The sequence below is a fragment of the Aotus nancymaae genome, unplaced genomic scaffold, assembly GCF_030222135.1.
Source record: "Aotus nancymaae isolate 86718 unplaced genomic scaffold, 86718_ANA_hifiasm-v0.15.2.pri h1tg000102l, whole genome shotgun sequence".
In the NCBI taxonomy this organism is placed as follows: Eukaryota; Metazoa; Chordata; class Mammalia; order Primates; family Aotidae; genus Aotus; species Aotus nancymaae.
In genome coordinates this window covers 2306414-2323271 of record NW_026988517.1, presented here as the reverse complement: position 1 = coordinate 2323271, position 16858 = coordinate 2306414, and the positions used below count along the sequence as shown (strand labels likewise).

Here is a 16858-nt window from a genome sequence, read left to right as displayed (position 1 = left end):
ATAAATTCCTGGACAGTTGCCTCCTCCCAAGCCCAAACCAGGAAGAAGTCGAAACCCTGAATAGACCAATAACAAGGTCTGAAGTTGAGGCAGCAATTAAGAGCCTACCACCCAAAAAAGCCCACGTCCAGATGGCTTCACAGCCGAATTCTACCAGACATACAAAGAGGAACTAGTATCATTCCTTCTAAAACTATTCCAAATAATCCAAAAAGAGGGAATCCTTCCCAAATCATTTTATGAGACGAACATCATCCTGATACCAAAACCCAGCAGAGACTCAACAAGAACAGAAAACTACAGGCCAATATCCATGATGAACGTAGATGCAAAAATCTTCAATAAAATACTGACAAGCCGATTGCAACAGCACATCAAAATGCTTATCCACCATGATCAAGTAGGATTCATCCCGGGGATGCAAGGCTGGTTCAACATATGCAAGTTTATAAATGTAATTCACCACACAAACAGAACCAAAGACCAAAACCACATGATTATCTTAATTGACGCAGAGAAGGCCTTCGACAAAATTCAACAGCCCTTTATGCTAAAAACCCTGAATAAACTAGGTATTGATGGAACCGTATCTCAAAATAATAAAAGCTATTTATGACAAACCAACAGCCAATATCATACTGAATGGGCAAAAATTGGAAGCATTCCCTTTGAAATCTGGCACTAGACAAGGATGCCCTCTCACACCACTCCTATTCAACATAGTACTGGAAGTTCTAGCCAGAGCAATCAGGCAAGAAAAAGAAATAAAGCGTCTTCAATTAGGAAAGGAGGAAGTCAAACTGTCTCTATTTGCAGACGATGTGACTGTGTATCTAGAAGACCCCATCGTCTCAGCCCAAAATCTCCTGAAACTGATAAGCAACTTCAGCAAAGTCTCAGGATACAAAATCAATGTGCAAAAATCACAAGCATTCCTATACACCAAGAACAGACTTAAAGAGAGCCAAATTAACTTCAGCATTTTATACTCTAAATAAAAAATACTGATGGTTTGCGCTGGGTGCCCTCACTGCCGGTGTCTGCGAGCTGCGGTTGGGCCGGCCGGGCTCTTTGCATCACTTGGCACCCGGCACAATGAGTGCTTGCCACGGCCCCCGCACGGCCCTCCCGACAAAGAGCCGCAGAGCTGTGTGGCTGCTGCCGCCGGCTGTGGCTTGCGTTCACAGGCGTGGGAATTTGTTGCACTTATTGGGGCTTTGTTTTTCCCTTGGGTTTTTAATTTTTTTCGTTATTTTGAACAAAATGTCGGCCTGTGATGTAAAAATTGAGCGAGGAACCTTGGTGGCATTGGGAGCTTTGCAGAAGTTTTCCAAGAGATAACTTCACCAAGATGTCCAGTGATAGGCAAAGGTCTGATGATGAGAGCCCCAGCACCAGCAGTGGCAGTTCAGATGAGGACCAGTGAGACCCAGCCGCTCCAGAGCCTGAAGAACAAGAAGAAAACCTTCTGCCATCCAGCAGAAGAAAAACACCAAACTTGTTGTGGTCCGTGAGATCGGCACGTCTGCCGGGGTTCTCTTGACCAGCAAGAGGGTCCCAATACCTGGAAGAGAGAGTGCATGCAAGAAAAGAGAGATAGAACAGTATGGGGTCTGGAGGACTGACGAGGATTGCCCAAGTCAGCAATTTATTTTGTTCACAGGGTCTCATTATATACCATTTAGCCTGCAGTGGCTGATGTCAGGTTACTTAGTGAGGTTACTACAACAAAGGAGAAAAGAAAGTTACAACATCGCAAGCCTGGGGTTCAAGTAAAAACTAGTAAAAGGAGAAGCATACAATCAACTGTCATAAAGATTGATCAAGAAGTCATAAAACAAACAGGTGACCTTTTCTACTTATCCGATAATCAAATACACAGAAACAAGATCACATTTTACAACGGTAAAACCAAGGTATAAATCTTAAAGGTAACAATTTCAAATGTCATATGAATAGTCACAAGCTTCAGTGAGTACCTGGTAAGAGTCATAAAAACTAGCCCAGAACAGAAACTTCAAGAAATACAATGCGTGGTGAAACCACACAGCCTTCACCCAGCCAAACTGTTAGATCAGTGAACCAAAAATAAACTTCTGCAATATCAAACTTCTTGCACTTCCTTCTTTCCCTTAGCTCGACTGCATCCAGGAGGGGAGAAATGTGTCTGGGCTCAAACTCCATTATGGCGGAGACACTTAGGGGTCTCTACGCTCGAGCAATCCCCACATCTACCCCTGATTTATTTTTTAAATGAAGCTCAAATATTTTGAGCTGCGTACGCTGGAGGGAGGAGAACACAGGGCGAAAGAGAAAGGGCAAAAGGATGACAAGCAGAAGGACACAGCAAGCAATGGCCAGAATGGTGGAAAAAGATGGCAGGTGGAAACCACGGTTCCAGGAAAACAAAGTATTAACAATATCACAGGCGATAGTGTCATCCCACGGAAGATCCTGGCATGAAAAATCAATAGCATGAATTTGTTGTTGAAGCTTGAGAACATCAAGGGACAAGTTATTATGACTCCAAATAGCTTGTAAGTCGGCCTTGACTAAAGGCGAACACCATTCAGTGTCATTATAAGGTGTATTGGTAACACAGATATATTTAAAATCAACATGGCAGTGTAGTAGCAGGCGAGATTGCATATTGTACACTTTATCTCCCAAAACGGTAACAGTTTGCTTCAAAGCATTAAGTTTGACTTCTAATTTTTTAACAATATCAATTTGAGTACCTATGGAAACAGAAATAGTTTGAGCCAAATGGTTAACATAGGTAGCAGTTTGAACACTGTGAGCTAGACTAACTGCAGCTGTAGCAGCAGTAGCTACAATAGAAATAATAGCCAAAATACTAGCAATGAGAAGACCAATAAAACGTTTGGGATGGACAATGAGGTCCCAAATTTGATGGAGGATGTGCATGCTGTGTTCATCATACCAATAACCAGAGATGTTAATGGGAAGCATAACATAAGGAGCTTGATGTACAATCATAATAACAGAAGTAGGAAATACAGTTGAATCAATACAGTTAGTAAGAACACAGTTGGGACAAGTTATAAAATAATGTCCACTTCTCTCATCTATAGATGTATTCCCAAATAGAATAGCATAAGGAGAGGCTACACAAGCCTGTTTATAAATGATTTGTAGGTCAAAATAGCCAACATGGCTATGAACATTATAGTCGGAGTTTTTGAAATTACCTTTGAGTTCACAAGTTGGGATGTTTCAATGCAAAAATGCTTCATCTGGCCCCAGGTAGGCAAGGGAAGACATTGGGTGTTCTGTGACACTTTCTTCGGCGGTGTCGAGGTGGAGGTGGTGGTGTTAGACGCAGCCGTCTGAAGCTCGGGATCAAGGTTCTGGTTTTTCCCATTGACAGGAGGTTCATGTTTCACCAACCGCTCCGGTACCCACAACAGGCTTTCAGCAGATCTAGGGAAAACACAAACATGTCCTCGTCCCCATATTAGGACGGGATCAGGTCCATTCCACTTGTTAGTTAAGACATCCTTCCACAGCACCTCAGCTTGTGCTCTGGGACTAGAATGCCAAAAACGCTCAGCAGCAGAATGTCTTTCTGGATCAAAAGTCAAAAAATTTAAAATATATAGAGCATGTCTAAGCCAAGTATGAGGAGTCTTATGTAAATCAGCTCCTGACTCACCCTGTTTTATTTCTTGAAAAGTTAATTTTAAAGTTGCAAGAGCACGTTCTACAATTTCTTGTTTTTGTGGATTGTAGGGTATACCTGTATGATGTTGAATATGAAACTGAAAGCAAAAATGATTAAATCGTTTGCTGGTGTAAGCAGGAGCATTATTTGTTTTAAGGATTTTAGGAGGGTCTGAAATAGAAAAGATCAATAAGCAATGGGATATAACACCTTTAACAGCTTCACCTTTATGAGCAGAAGCCACTAAAAAATGAGAAAAAGTATCAATAGTTACATGAATATATTGAAATTTACCAAAAAGTGTAAAATGAGTGACATCCATTTGATATACATGGCCACTCGGTAGTCTTCAAGGATTAACTCCATAATGAAAAGGAACTGGCAAGTGAGGAAGACATGCAGGGCATTGTTTAACAATTTGTCAAGTCTGTTCTCGAGTAATTTTAAATTGTAAATGAAGACTGTGAGCATTTTGATGATGCAAAGCATGAGATGCCTGTGCCTGTTGAAGAGGAGTTAACACTGGAAAAAATAGAATGAGCAAGAAGATCAGCCTGTTGATTTCCTTCACTAAGAGGTCCTGGCAGATTAGAATGAGCTCGAATGTGACCTATAAAAAAGGGATGAGAGTGCTGTTGAAGAGATTCCTGCAGAGGGATTAAAAGGTGAATGATAGAGGAGGAATCAGTTGAGCACAAGGGAGCAGTCTCTAAGTGCTGAACAAGTTGAACAATGTATTGGCTATAAGAGTAAATGTTAAGAGGAACATTCCAATGAGATAAATTGCACTGCAAGGAGTTAAACTCATTGGGCTGAGGTTTCCTGAGTCTGAAAAGAAAAAGGTTATTAACTGAGCCAGCAGCAATGTCAGATGAAGATTCATCCGTGAAAGCCAGGTGTGCTTGTGTTAAAGGTGTCTTGACAAAGATCTGAGGAAAAATGAGCAAATTAAGAGTATAAAATTGCAAACTTTTATCACTGGGAAGATGACAACTAATGTTTCTGGGAAATCCAGTAAAAGTAATTTGCCAAGTTTTTGAGAATTGCCAAAGCCAAGTTTGTTGAGGGCCTGAATAAGGAACAATTTTTGGAGGCTCGTATCCAAACAGAGTAAGGGCACGAGTCCTGCATTTAGCAACCAAAGCTGCAACTAAATCATAATAAGGAGTTACTACCTTTCCATGACTAGCAGGGAGGTGTAGCCATTTTAATATCCCCTGCTGCTGAAAACACCTGTGGGTGTGTACTGTGTACGTAGCACACAAAAGTTCCAGTGTGTCTTGTCTTGAATTCAATTTAATTTTTGTTCTGCCAAGGCTTTTTGAACAATCTGGAGTGTTTGTATGGCTTCAGGAGTAAGCTGGCATGGGGAAGCAGGGTTGGAAGGTCCCTTTAAAATATCAAATAAGGGTTTTAAGTCTCCGGTGGTAAGTTTGAGACTAGGTCTGATCCAATGTAAATCACCTAAAAATTTTTGAAAATCATTGAGAGTTTTTAATTGAGAGGTATTTAATTTTGGAATTTCATAAGATATTTTTTGTGACTCAGTTACTCATCCTAAATAGTGATAAAGAACAGAAGATTGGATTTTCTCTGGAGCAACCACAAGGCCAACACTAGTCAAACATTTCTGCAATTGCACAAAAGGGGACGGCAGAAGAACATCAGTCGAAGTAGCAATTAAAATATCATCCATATAGTGAATAAGAAGAATGTCAGGATATTGTTGTCAGACTGGAAGAATAGCCTTTGCAACAAAAGTCTGACAAAGGGTAGGGCAGTTAACCATGCCCTGAGGCAACACTACCCATACATATCTATCCCAAGGTTGTTCATAATTAGTAGATGGAATACTAAAAGCAGACCTTTTACAGTCTTGTGGGGCAAGAGGTATGATAAAAAAGCAGTGTTTAAAATCAATAACAATAAATTTCCATTTTGGAGGTATTACCACATTGAAAACATTTTTGGTTGCTGCGCTGATAGTGAGCATTGCTCATTTGATCTTTAACATAAGCAGTTACAGACATACCGGCTTGAGCTGTGGACATAGCCAGCCCCTGCTGATAGGCAGACCCTATATCGGCACACAAATGAATGTAATCAGCAAGAGTGCGTTTTTTCTTCCATGGCCGAATGGCTGCTTGACAGGCTGGATTAACATTTTCAAATGCCAATTGTTTAACTAGCAAAGTGCCAGCCTTTCCATCCTGAACCAACCTGCCTACTGCCTGTATAAGGTGGGACACAAAATCTTGATATGGCTCATCAGGTTCCTGCTTAATTTTTGCCAACTACTCCGTTTTAACCCTGGTTGCCGGGAGCTGCCTCCAAGCCTGCAAGGCTAACGTGTTAATCTGCCCATAGGCTATTTCGAGGAGTTGTGCTTGTAAATGAAGATCTTCAAACTGACCCTTCCCAGTAAGTATATTAAAAGAAACTGGCATTTGATGAGTATGATTTCTTTGTGCCTGATTAAAGCACGATTATCATAATTAGTTCTCCAAAGGAGATAATCTCCACCTGAGAGACAAGCTTTTGTAAGGTGGCCCCAATCATGCGGGGGTAAGGCTTTTTTAGCCAAATCTTCTAATAAAGAAATAGTATAAGGGGCAGTAGGGCCATATTGAGCAACAGTCTCTCTTAATTCTTTCAAAGTTTCAGGTGGGATAGACTGATATTTACAGACTATTTGTCCCTGAGCATTTTGAACTTCTATAATAGGGAAAAGTGAAGGGAATATACTATTTACATTAGCAAATTCTTTCTGATTAAACAATAAAGCATGAGTTAGGGGAGTCATTGAAACAGCATCTGTGGCTTGTTAAGTTATAGGCACACTCCCAGTAGAATAGCTTCCCGCACCCATTTCATTTCCTTGTACTACAGGAAAGCACTGATGATTAGAGATAGCACGGGAGCACAGTGAAAGTAAATCCTGAAACTGACGAGCAAGATCAGGAGGCGAAGTAAATGTAAACGGACCAGGGACCCACTGAGTGGCAGTCTTGGTTACAGGCTGTTGAACAATGACTTCTGTTAAGGGAGACAAATCATCTGTATGTTGGCACTCACTGTGGGAGCTGAGAGAGCGTTGGTCAGAAGCGTCATCTTGCTGCGCTGGATGAGGCTCTCGGCATACAAATGTAACACAGTAGGAGATAAGGCAGGAGCAGGATGTGAAATGGATGTGGTAGAAGTATAAGGTGGCACAGAAGGGAGAGAAGTCTGAGAAGGACAAACGCAACCCTGGAGTTTACTCCAAACAGAAAGTAAAATTTCAGACTGAGGTAAAGACTTAGTATAGAAACAAAACTGATCAATCTTTTCATCAATGACAAGCCAAGCGGCTTCATCTAGAAATCCACCCTCAGGTACCCACGGACAAATTTCATGAATAATGTGCACAAATTCCTCCAGTTTTCTGTTTAACATTATGACCATGAGACTTAATCATAGACTGTAACAACTGAATAAATATGTTATGCTCCTTTGACTCAATATTCCCCATGTTTTTACTCCAGATTGAAGACTTGAATTAAAAACCAAAACTTACATATACAAGATTAAAAATTAACCAAAAACTCGCTTATTGAACACCGGCACCACATAATTGAATTGAGCATCACTTTGATATCCCGTGTCCAGGCCACACATCGTGGTCGCCAGATGTTGTGGTCCGTGAAATCGGCATGTCTACCAGGGGTCTCTTGACCAGCAAGATGGTCCCAATACCTGGAAGAGAGACTGCATGGAAAAGAGAGATAGAACAGAATGGGGTCTGGAGGACTGACGAGGACTGCCCAAGTCAGCAATTAATTTTGTGCACAGGGTCTCATTATATACCCTTTAGCCTGCAGTGGCTGACGTCAAGTATCTTAGTGAGGTTACTACAACAAAGGAGAAGGGAAAGTTACAACATCGCAAGCCTGAGGTTTAAGACAAAACTAGAAAAAGGAGAAGCATACAATCAAAAGGAGAAGCATAAAGGTTGATCAAGAAGTCATAAAACAAACAGGTGACCTTTTCTACTTATCCGATAATCAAAAACACAGAAACAAGATCACATTTTACAACGGTCAAACCAAGGTATAAATCTTAAAGGTAACAATTTCAAATGTCATATGAATAGTTACAAGCTTCAGTGAGTACCTGATAAGAGTCATAAAAACTAGCCCAGAACAGAAACTTCAAGAAATACAATGCGCGGTAAAACCACACAGCCTTTACCCAGCCAAACTGTTAGATCAGTAAACCAGACATAAACTTCTGCAAAATCAAACTTCTTGCACTTCCTTCTTTCCCTTAGCTCGACTGCGTCCAGGAGGGGAGAACTGTGTCTGGGCCCAAACTCCTTTATGGTGGAGACATTTGGGGTCTCTACAATGGAGTGATCCAAATTTTGTTTTACGTGTCTGTGTCTTTAATGGATTCAAAATAGACGTAAATGCAATTAAACAGAATTAAGCATTTATAAAATATAGGAATTTATATGATTTTATTTCTGGTAATTGTAAAAAACATTATATATAGGTAATATACACATTTCTTAAATAGAAAATACTTGCAAAACAACTACATAACATACCAGAAAACAATCAAATCCCTCAATATTCTGATGTTGCCCAAGTCCAGAACTGGTTGTTAAAGGAGGGCACTGAATCTATCAAGCACCAGGAACGGTTAATAAGGCACAGTTATTTGGGTATGATAGGTAGAAAACTAGAACATTTTGAATGCACAGCAGAACAACGCCTATAGATGATGAATAGAGAAGAAAGACAACAACGGGAATACACAAAAAGAAAACTTACTCTTCGTAGAAAAACAGAAGAGGAATGGAAGACAAAAGAGATGGTACTTCTGACAAAGATGGTAGAAGATGTTAAAAGGGAAGAGAGGATAGAAGAACTGTCTGACCCGCCCGGACCCTCATAACTTGGACCCCAAGGCGCGACCGAGTTCGACCAGATGAAAGAGGAGTTCAGGCTTTATTGGAGAGTCTCCGGGCGGACTGGACTCGTGCAGAGGGAAGAGTCAGCAGTCTCGCACTGGATTTCTTTGTTCTGCGGCTTTTATAGAGGTAGAGTGACTGGGGGAGTGGGAAAGCTGGCGTGTCGGGTGGCTATTGGGCAGGTGGGATGTCGCGTGGGAAGTTTGCTGGGCAGGAGTTAGTTGGGCGAGAAGCTGCTGGAGAGCTGACGGGTCAGGCCTGTTGCTGGGCAGAAAAGGAAGAGGGGCCTTTTAAGTGGAGAAGCCGAGAGTACTCTCTACGTGGCTGGGACCTGGGTGGGGTGAGAGGGGGGCCCGAGGGTCTCCTGCCAGACAAGAACAACGGCACAGAAACAGAGCTCTGAGAGTGACAGGTAGAAACAACACCTTCTAGTGAAAAAAATGGCCCATCATTTACCACAAATGCAAGATAATGGCGTTAAAAGAAACGATACGGGGGGAAATACATTGAAGTACAAAGGTCAAGATGGAACACATGGTGAATCTTCTCTAAAGAATAGAAGGAAGACTTCTGAAGATATCATATTAGTTTATCCTGCTGGAGACCAGAATACATATGAAGAGATATCTGGAAATACAGCAGCTGCTGCTCATCAGAATCAAAATAGTCCAGAGAATTTTATGGAAAAAACCTCAACTTCTGCTGTTCAGGCAAAGGAACAGGATAATGGTATAAATCAAAAGAGAGACGGGATATCTAAACACTCAAGTACTGTCGATGATAGAGGAGTAACATTTCAGGCCAAGGTTCAATTATTTCAGCCCAGGTGTCACCCACAAGAAATTAATGCAGACTTTCACCGGCATTTTTGGATCCTTCAAAATAAGAGGGGACAAATGCTAATTGTAATGGAAAACCAACCAAGAGATCAAGCTATCTCTACAAATCAGGACCTCAGGCTCAGGCTACAGACCCGGGTGTATTTTTTCTTCTCCTGTTAACACAAATACGCAACAGAACTCACCGCAAAATTGCTTGCAAGAAAACCAACCAAGAGATCAAGAAGAAAACTTGCTCTTCGTAGAAAAACTGAAGAGGAATGGAAGACAAAAGAGATGGTACTTCTGACAAAGATGGTAGAAGATGTTAAAAGGGAAGAGAGGATAGAAGAACTGTCTGACCCGCCCGGACCCTCATAACTTGGACCCCAAGGCGCGACCGAGTTCGACCAGATGAAAGAGGAGTTCAGGCACTGGACTCGTGCCGGGGGAAGAGTCAGCAGTCTCGCACCGGCTTTCTTTGTTCTGCGGCTTTTATAAAGGTAGAGTGACTGGGGGAGTGGGAAAGCTGGCGTGTCGGGTGGCGATTGGGTAGGTGGGATGTCGCGCGAAAGTTTGCTGGGCAGGAGTTAGTTGGGCGGGAAGCTGCTGGAGAGCTGACGGGTCAGGCCTGTTGCTGGGCAGAAAAGGAAGAGGGGCCTTTTAAGTGGAGAAGCCGAGAGTACTCTCTACGTGGCTGGGACCTGGGTGGGGTGAGAGGGGGGCCCGAGGGTCTCCTGCCAGACAAGAACGGCACAGAAACAGAGAAGAGTCTACGGCCATACCACCCTGAACGCGCCCGATCTCGTCAGAAACAGAGAAGAGAGTGACAGGTAGAAACAACACCTTCTAGCGAAAAAAATGGCCCATCATTTACCACAAATGCAAGATAATGGTGTCGAAAGAAACGATACGGGGGGAAATACATTGAAGTACAAAGGTCAAGATGGAACACATGGTGAATCTTCTCTAAAGAATAGAAGGAAGACTTCTGAAGATATCATATTAGTTTATCCTGCTGGAGACCAGAATACATATGAAGAGATATCTGGAAATACAGCAGCTGCTGCTCATCAGAATCAAAATAGTCCAGAGAATTTTATGGAAAAAACCTCAACTTCTGCTGTTCAGGCAAAGGAACAGGATAATGGTATAAATCAAAAGAGAGACGGGATATCTAAACACTCAAGTATTGTCGATGATAGAGGAGTAACATTTCAGGCCAAGGTTCAATTATTTCAGCCCAGGTGTCACCCACAAGAAATTAATGCAGACTTTCACCGGCATTTTTGGATCCTTCAAAAGAAGAGGGGACAAATGCTAATTGTAATGGAAAACCAACCAAGAGATCAAGCTATCTCTACAAATCAGGACCTCAGGCTCAGGCTACAGACTCGAGTGTGTTTTCTTGTCCTGTTAACACAAATATACAGCAGAACTCACTGCAAAATTGCTTGCAAGAAATAGTAACTTCTGAAGAACTGAATATTATAACGCAGAATATAATGACCTGGGTGGGAGATGTTTGTGTCAGAGGGACGGATCTCTCATTGTTTAATGCTGTCTTCATGATAGTGAGTGAGTTCTCACGCTACTTGGTCATTGAAAATTGTGTGGCAACTGCCCCCAACTCTCTCTTGCCCCTGCTATCTCCATGTGACGTGCCTGCTCCCCTTTTGCCTTCTGCCATGATTGGAAGCTTCCTGCGGCTTTCTTAGAAGCTGATGCCACTATGTTTTCTGTAAAACCTGCAGAACTGAGAGACAATTAAATGTGTTTTCTAATAAATTACCCAGTCTCAGGTAATTATAGCAGTGCAAGAGTGACCTAACACACACCAAAATTCTTAGTTTATCATGGTCTAAAACTTCTTTAATCTTCTTTACTCTTGCTTTTTTGGAAGAAATGATGGTCTCTTCCAACTCTGAAATTTTATTTTTAATCTGGGTTCTCATCGTTATATTAGCATATACTTGGTAGTCTTCATTCATATATAAATTATTGCCTGGGAAAAAAATTAAGTGAACAGACTAAAATAACATTAACTAAACTCAGTTAATTATCTATAGAATTATCTGCCACAAATCTTACTCTTAGTTACAAGCTTTCTTTACTTGAGTCATTTATAACCACAGAGTGCAAGAAAGGAATATTTAAACTAAAATACCACTGTCCTGTTCAAGGAAGGAAAAGCCATCCTAAAAACAAAACAATAAAGCAGCAGACACGGGCAACTCAGTTAAGGCATGTTATTTGCCCCAGTCTGGCTACCAATATTATCTATCTTCAACAAAGGGCACAGCAGAGAAGAGAAAGAAAGACCAGCTTGGCCAATGTGATGAAACCCTGTCTCTACAAAAAAACACAAAAATTAGCCAGACATAGTGGCACTCCTGTAGTCCTAGCTACTCGGGAGGCCAAGATAGGAGAATCACTGGAGCGTGGGAGTCAGAGGTTGCAGTGAGCCGAGACTGCATCACTGCACTCCAGCCTGGGTAACAGGGAGAGACTCTATCTAAAAAAAAAAAAAAAAGAAAGAAAAGAAAGTATGTATATTTAGATTTTTCTATAATTCCTCTCCTAGGATTTTTGGAAAATAGGTTACCCTGTCTCCTTCTGTCACAAAACATTCAAGATAAATGACAAAGAAGTCGTCATTTAATTATGTTAGATCTTGCTCTGACTTTTGGAGTAAGTTAGATTAGATTAATGTATATAAATGTAAAAAAGTGATGCACACCAACAAATTTTTTTTATTTGACTTTATTTCTTTTAAAAATATTGCTAATATATAATTGATAATTGAAGATATTACTGAAATCAAAATTAGAAATCACAAGAAAATAGCTACATTATAATCAAACTACAGGAAAAGTGATTTAGACATTTGTTTTTAATATTTGCTATACCTTTATTTTCAGGCTGTTGGCAGAAATTCATTTCAGAATATAAGAAAGCCTGATATTACAAGGGTGGAGCTCTTAAAAGATGTGCAAAGCAAAGATCTTATTGTTCAATTAGTGGCTCATGATATTGATCGAGTGGATTTGAAAAATTACATAAATGAAGAACTCGATTCTGATGAAGATGAAGTTGTTTTAAGAGAGACTGTGGCAGAAGAAGGCTTCAAAGTATTTAAAGATCAAGTAAAAGAAGTCAAGAAGCCAGAAGAAAACAAAGCTTCTCCTAAGTCAACACGAAGCACTAGCAGACTGAAAAAGCTTTTGTCACTATTTAACTGTTGTCAGACCACAGCCAGTGCAAATATTGAAAGTACTGAAGCAACCTCAAATCAGGTAATAGAATCTAAGGAGACACATGTTAAAAGAGCTGTTGCTGAGCTTGACATGGCCATAAAAAAAGCCATGTCTGAAACAGCCTCTTCATTTTGGGAGGAAAAGCCACTGTGTGAGGTAAGTGAGAAACATGACAGTTAGTGACAAGAAAGGGGAGATAGCTTCACAAATATGGCCCAATAATTTATCTTAGTCAGTCAGAAAAGAATGAATTCATTCTCAAGCCTGGTGATGTTTACAGAATGAGGGAAATAATTACCAGGCACAGCTGTGAATCTCAACTGTAGGAAAGCAGATAATAGGGGAAATACTAGATTAATTAGAATCTCAAAGAAAAGAGAAAATGAAACCGTTAAGAAAAATGTAAACTGATTATTAAAAACAATTGGTTTCCACGGAAGAAAAAAAGATCCACAGAGATTCAGACTGCTTAGGTTTGAATCCTGACTCTTAGTAGCTAGGTGACCTTTTGGTAAGCTATATAACCAACTTACCCAACCTTAACAAGATAATTTATATATTTTAAATATCACCCTTACAATTAGCCCATAATCTCTGCTATCAGCATGGTTAACATCTCTTGTTGCTGGCTCCAAACCCTCAAATGATGGTCTGAGTCTCAATGACCTTTTGAGTTTAGTCCTGTCCAAAAATCTATACCGTAACATGTTTTTGGAGAATATATTATTTTTAATATTCTGATGAGGACATTCTCTTGATTATCCATTTGATGTGATTCTAAGGTAAAAAGAAAGCTTAGATGAACTACAGAAAATAACAGAAATATAACACTGCTCAATTCAGAAGTACACATGACTTTGCAACAAATAGATCAAAATATGTGTTAAGGTGACTGATCTGGCAAGATACCTAATTGATCAGAGTTGTATCTGCGTTCTTCCTCTTTTTGAACCCCATAATATATGATTTTAAATGTTTTTAAAGTTTAGAGGTAGATTTCAACATTGTTCTAGATTTATGTTTAAAATTTGTTCAAAATCCAGTATCACAATTTGGGTAATCTTCACTGAACTATTTCAAATTAATTATATTCAAAGACACTTTTTAATTAGAATTATAGGGTTCATCCATCTTTTAAGCAATTTCTAAAACTTTGTCCTGTTAAATATACTGAATGGGCAAAAACTGGAAGCATTCCCTTTGAAATCTGGCACTAGACAAGGATGCCTTCTCACACCACTCCTATTCAATATAGTACTGGAAGTTCTAGCCAGAGCAATCAGGCAAGAAAAAGAAATAAAGGGTATTCAATTAGGAAAGGAGGAAGTCAAACTGTCTCTACTTGCAGACGACATGACTGAATATCTAGAAGACCCCATCGAATCAGTCCAAAATCTCCTGAAACTGATAAGCAACTTCAGCAAAGTCTCAGGATACAAAATCAATGTGCAAAAATCACAAGCATTCCTATACACCAAGAACAGACTTAAAGAGAGCCAAATTAACTTCAGCATTTTATACTCTTAATAAAAAATACTGTTGGTTCGTGCCGGGCGCCCGTGCCGCCGGTGTCCGCGAGCCGCGGCATGGCCGGCCGGGCTGCTCACATCAATTGGCGCCCGGTGCAGCGAGCACTGCCCACGGCCCCCGCATGGCCCTCCTGACAAAGGGAATCATTTCTGTCTGCTTTATACATGCCTGCAAAGAAGGTATCCAGTGCTATCTTGAAAGCTATTCAAACAATTAAAACGTGACCTCATCAGACTTGAAGACAAGTGTAAAAAGCCATATCTCTACTAAAAATATAAAAATTAGCTGGGTGTTTGGCACGCATCTCTAGTCCCAGCTACTCAGGTGGGTAAGGTGGAAGAATTGCTTGAACCCGGGAGGGAGAGGTTGCAGTGAGCCAAGACTGAGCCACTGTGCTCCAGCCTGGCGACAGAGCAAGACTCCATCTCAAGAAAACAAGAAAAAATACAAGTATCACAGGTTCTCACAAGTCGGAGCTAAAACATTTCGTCACGTCAGGGGAGGTAGAGAGTGGAAAGAGATAACAGATATTGGGACAGGTACATGAGAGAAAAGGGGAAGATGAGAATTGGGTTAAGGTGTACAGACATATAGTTAAATGGAAGGAATAAATTTAATGCTTGATAGCAGAATATGGCTACTATAGTTGACAGAACTGTATTGTCCTCAGGTGATGGACACCCTAAATATCCTTGAATGACTTATACATTATATACATGTAATAAAATTTCACATGTACCTCATAAATTTGTACAAATTTTTAAAAATTTTGTTAAATAAAAATATGTATAATCACAAAGTAGGTAACTTAAAACAATAAAAATTTACTCTCCCAAAATTCTAGAGCCTAAAAGTCCGAGAATCAAAGTGCTAGCAGGTTTGTTTACTCTGGAGGTTTTGAGGGATAATCTGTTCCATACCTCTCTTTATATATATCCAGTGTTTGCCATTAATCCTTGGTGTTTCTTGGCTTATAAGCACATCACTGCAATCCCTGCCAATGTCTTTACATGGCATTCTCTCTATACCTCCATGAATCTGTGTGTCCTCTTCTCTTCCTGTAGGAGCCCATTCTAATCTAGTATGACAATCTTAACCTAACTAGTCATATCCATAAGGACCCTCTTTCCAAATAAAGTCACATTCTGATATTCTTAGTGTGGACATAAGAATGTTTTTTTGGGGTTGCTGGAAGCCAAGGTGGGAGAATTGTTTGAGCACAAGATTTTGAGACCAGCCTGGGTAATATAGTGAGACCTATCTCTATAATGAATTTTTAATTAGCCAGGTGCAGTGGCTCATGCATGCAGTCCCAGCTACTCAAGAGGCTGAGGTGAGAGGATTGCTTGAGCCCAGGAGTTCAAGGATGTAGTGAGCTATGATTATACCACTGCACTCCAGCCTCGGCAATAGAATGAGAACCCATCTCTAACAAAAAACATAAAACAAATTCCAAACGTGAATACACTAAAAATACTAAAACTAACACAGTTTGTCCTGCAACTATGAATACTTCATGGATTTTTTTCCCCTATTTCAAACATATACATCATACATTGGTCCCTGGAAACCCATTCCCAAAAGGCCATGTTCTCCACTGTCACAACATTAACAACCATTAGCTGCAATGATCTCTCATTAACAAGCTTTATTCTCTCAATAGCTCTTTCAAGTTGCAAAGCACTTTAACAACACAATTGTAACCCAGTAAGAGCCCACAGGGCGATTTTGAAATCCCTTCTACTGACACAGACCTTATATGTTCACCCAAATCCCATATCTACCATGAACTCATAATTATATGTCTGTGTTTACTAGGTTATTAGTAAAATAATATCACAATCATGTTGCATATATATAACCTGAAATACTGCTTTTTTCAGTGAGTGATGTGGATGTCCTAAGAAAACAAAGGAAGTGGTCCATAAAGTCCATCTCAGAACATGATCTTGGCCTATTTCTGAATTTTTGAGGCCATATGATCAGCTATGGTCAGACATACTAAGGACCACTTGATCCAATCATTAAATTTCTCCTATGCAAATACACTCTCTGCTCCACTGTTCTGTTTTCATTCATCCTCTTTCTTAGCTCTCTTCTTATCCAGTAGGCCTCTTTTATACTCAGAGTGTTTTTATTTGCATGAATCTAGTTCATACATCTGAACACTCCAAGCAATAATTATCAAATATGAATATGGAAGGTATTATATGGTAGGAGGAAAGAAGTGTATTTGATCATCAGGCAACCTAAGGGTCTAATACAGCCTACCTATATCACTAAGTGAAACACATTTGCTCTTGATTTCTTTCAAAACCAAAGTTGACATTCTTAGAATATACATCCTGAAGTGTTTAAAAATGAAATTTTATTGCAACCGCAAGTTATTTTTAAATGGTTCAGTCAAAAAGATAGACAGACATAGATAAAACTAATATGACAAAATGAAAACTGTTGAATCTAGATGTATTGGGTATATAAAAGTTTACTAGTCTTTTTTCTTTTTTTTGAGACAGAAGAGAACTTTATTTCGGATGCCTGGGCACGCAGGATGGCAACAGGCTCATGCCTAAAATGGTCGGGGAGCCTAACAAAGAAGGAAGTTCAGCTTATA

General features: G+C 40.1%; 1 protein-coding gene and 1 pseudogene across 1 annotated transcript in view; one reads left to right on the top strand and one right to left on the bottom strand.

Annotated features, from left to right (window-relative positions):
• The first annotated feature begins 1095 nt into the window (after positions 1-1095).
• Positions 1096-9486, top strand: LOC135272020 (fibrous sheath-interacting protein 2-like; annotated as a pseudogene).
• Positions 1608-16858, bottom strand: part of LOC135272032 (electrogenic sodium bicarbonate cotransporter 4-like) — a 36700-nt gene continuing 21449 nt past the window's right edge. The window contains exon 5 of the mRNA XM_064370162.1: positions 1608-7420. The gene's annotated coding sequence lies outside the window, so the exon portion shown is untranslated. The remainder of the gene's footprint in view (positions 7421-16858) is intronic.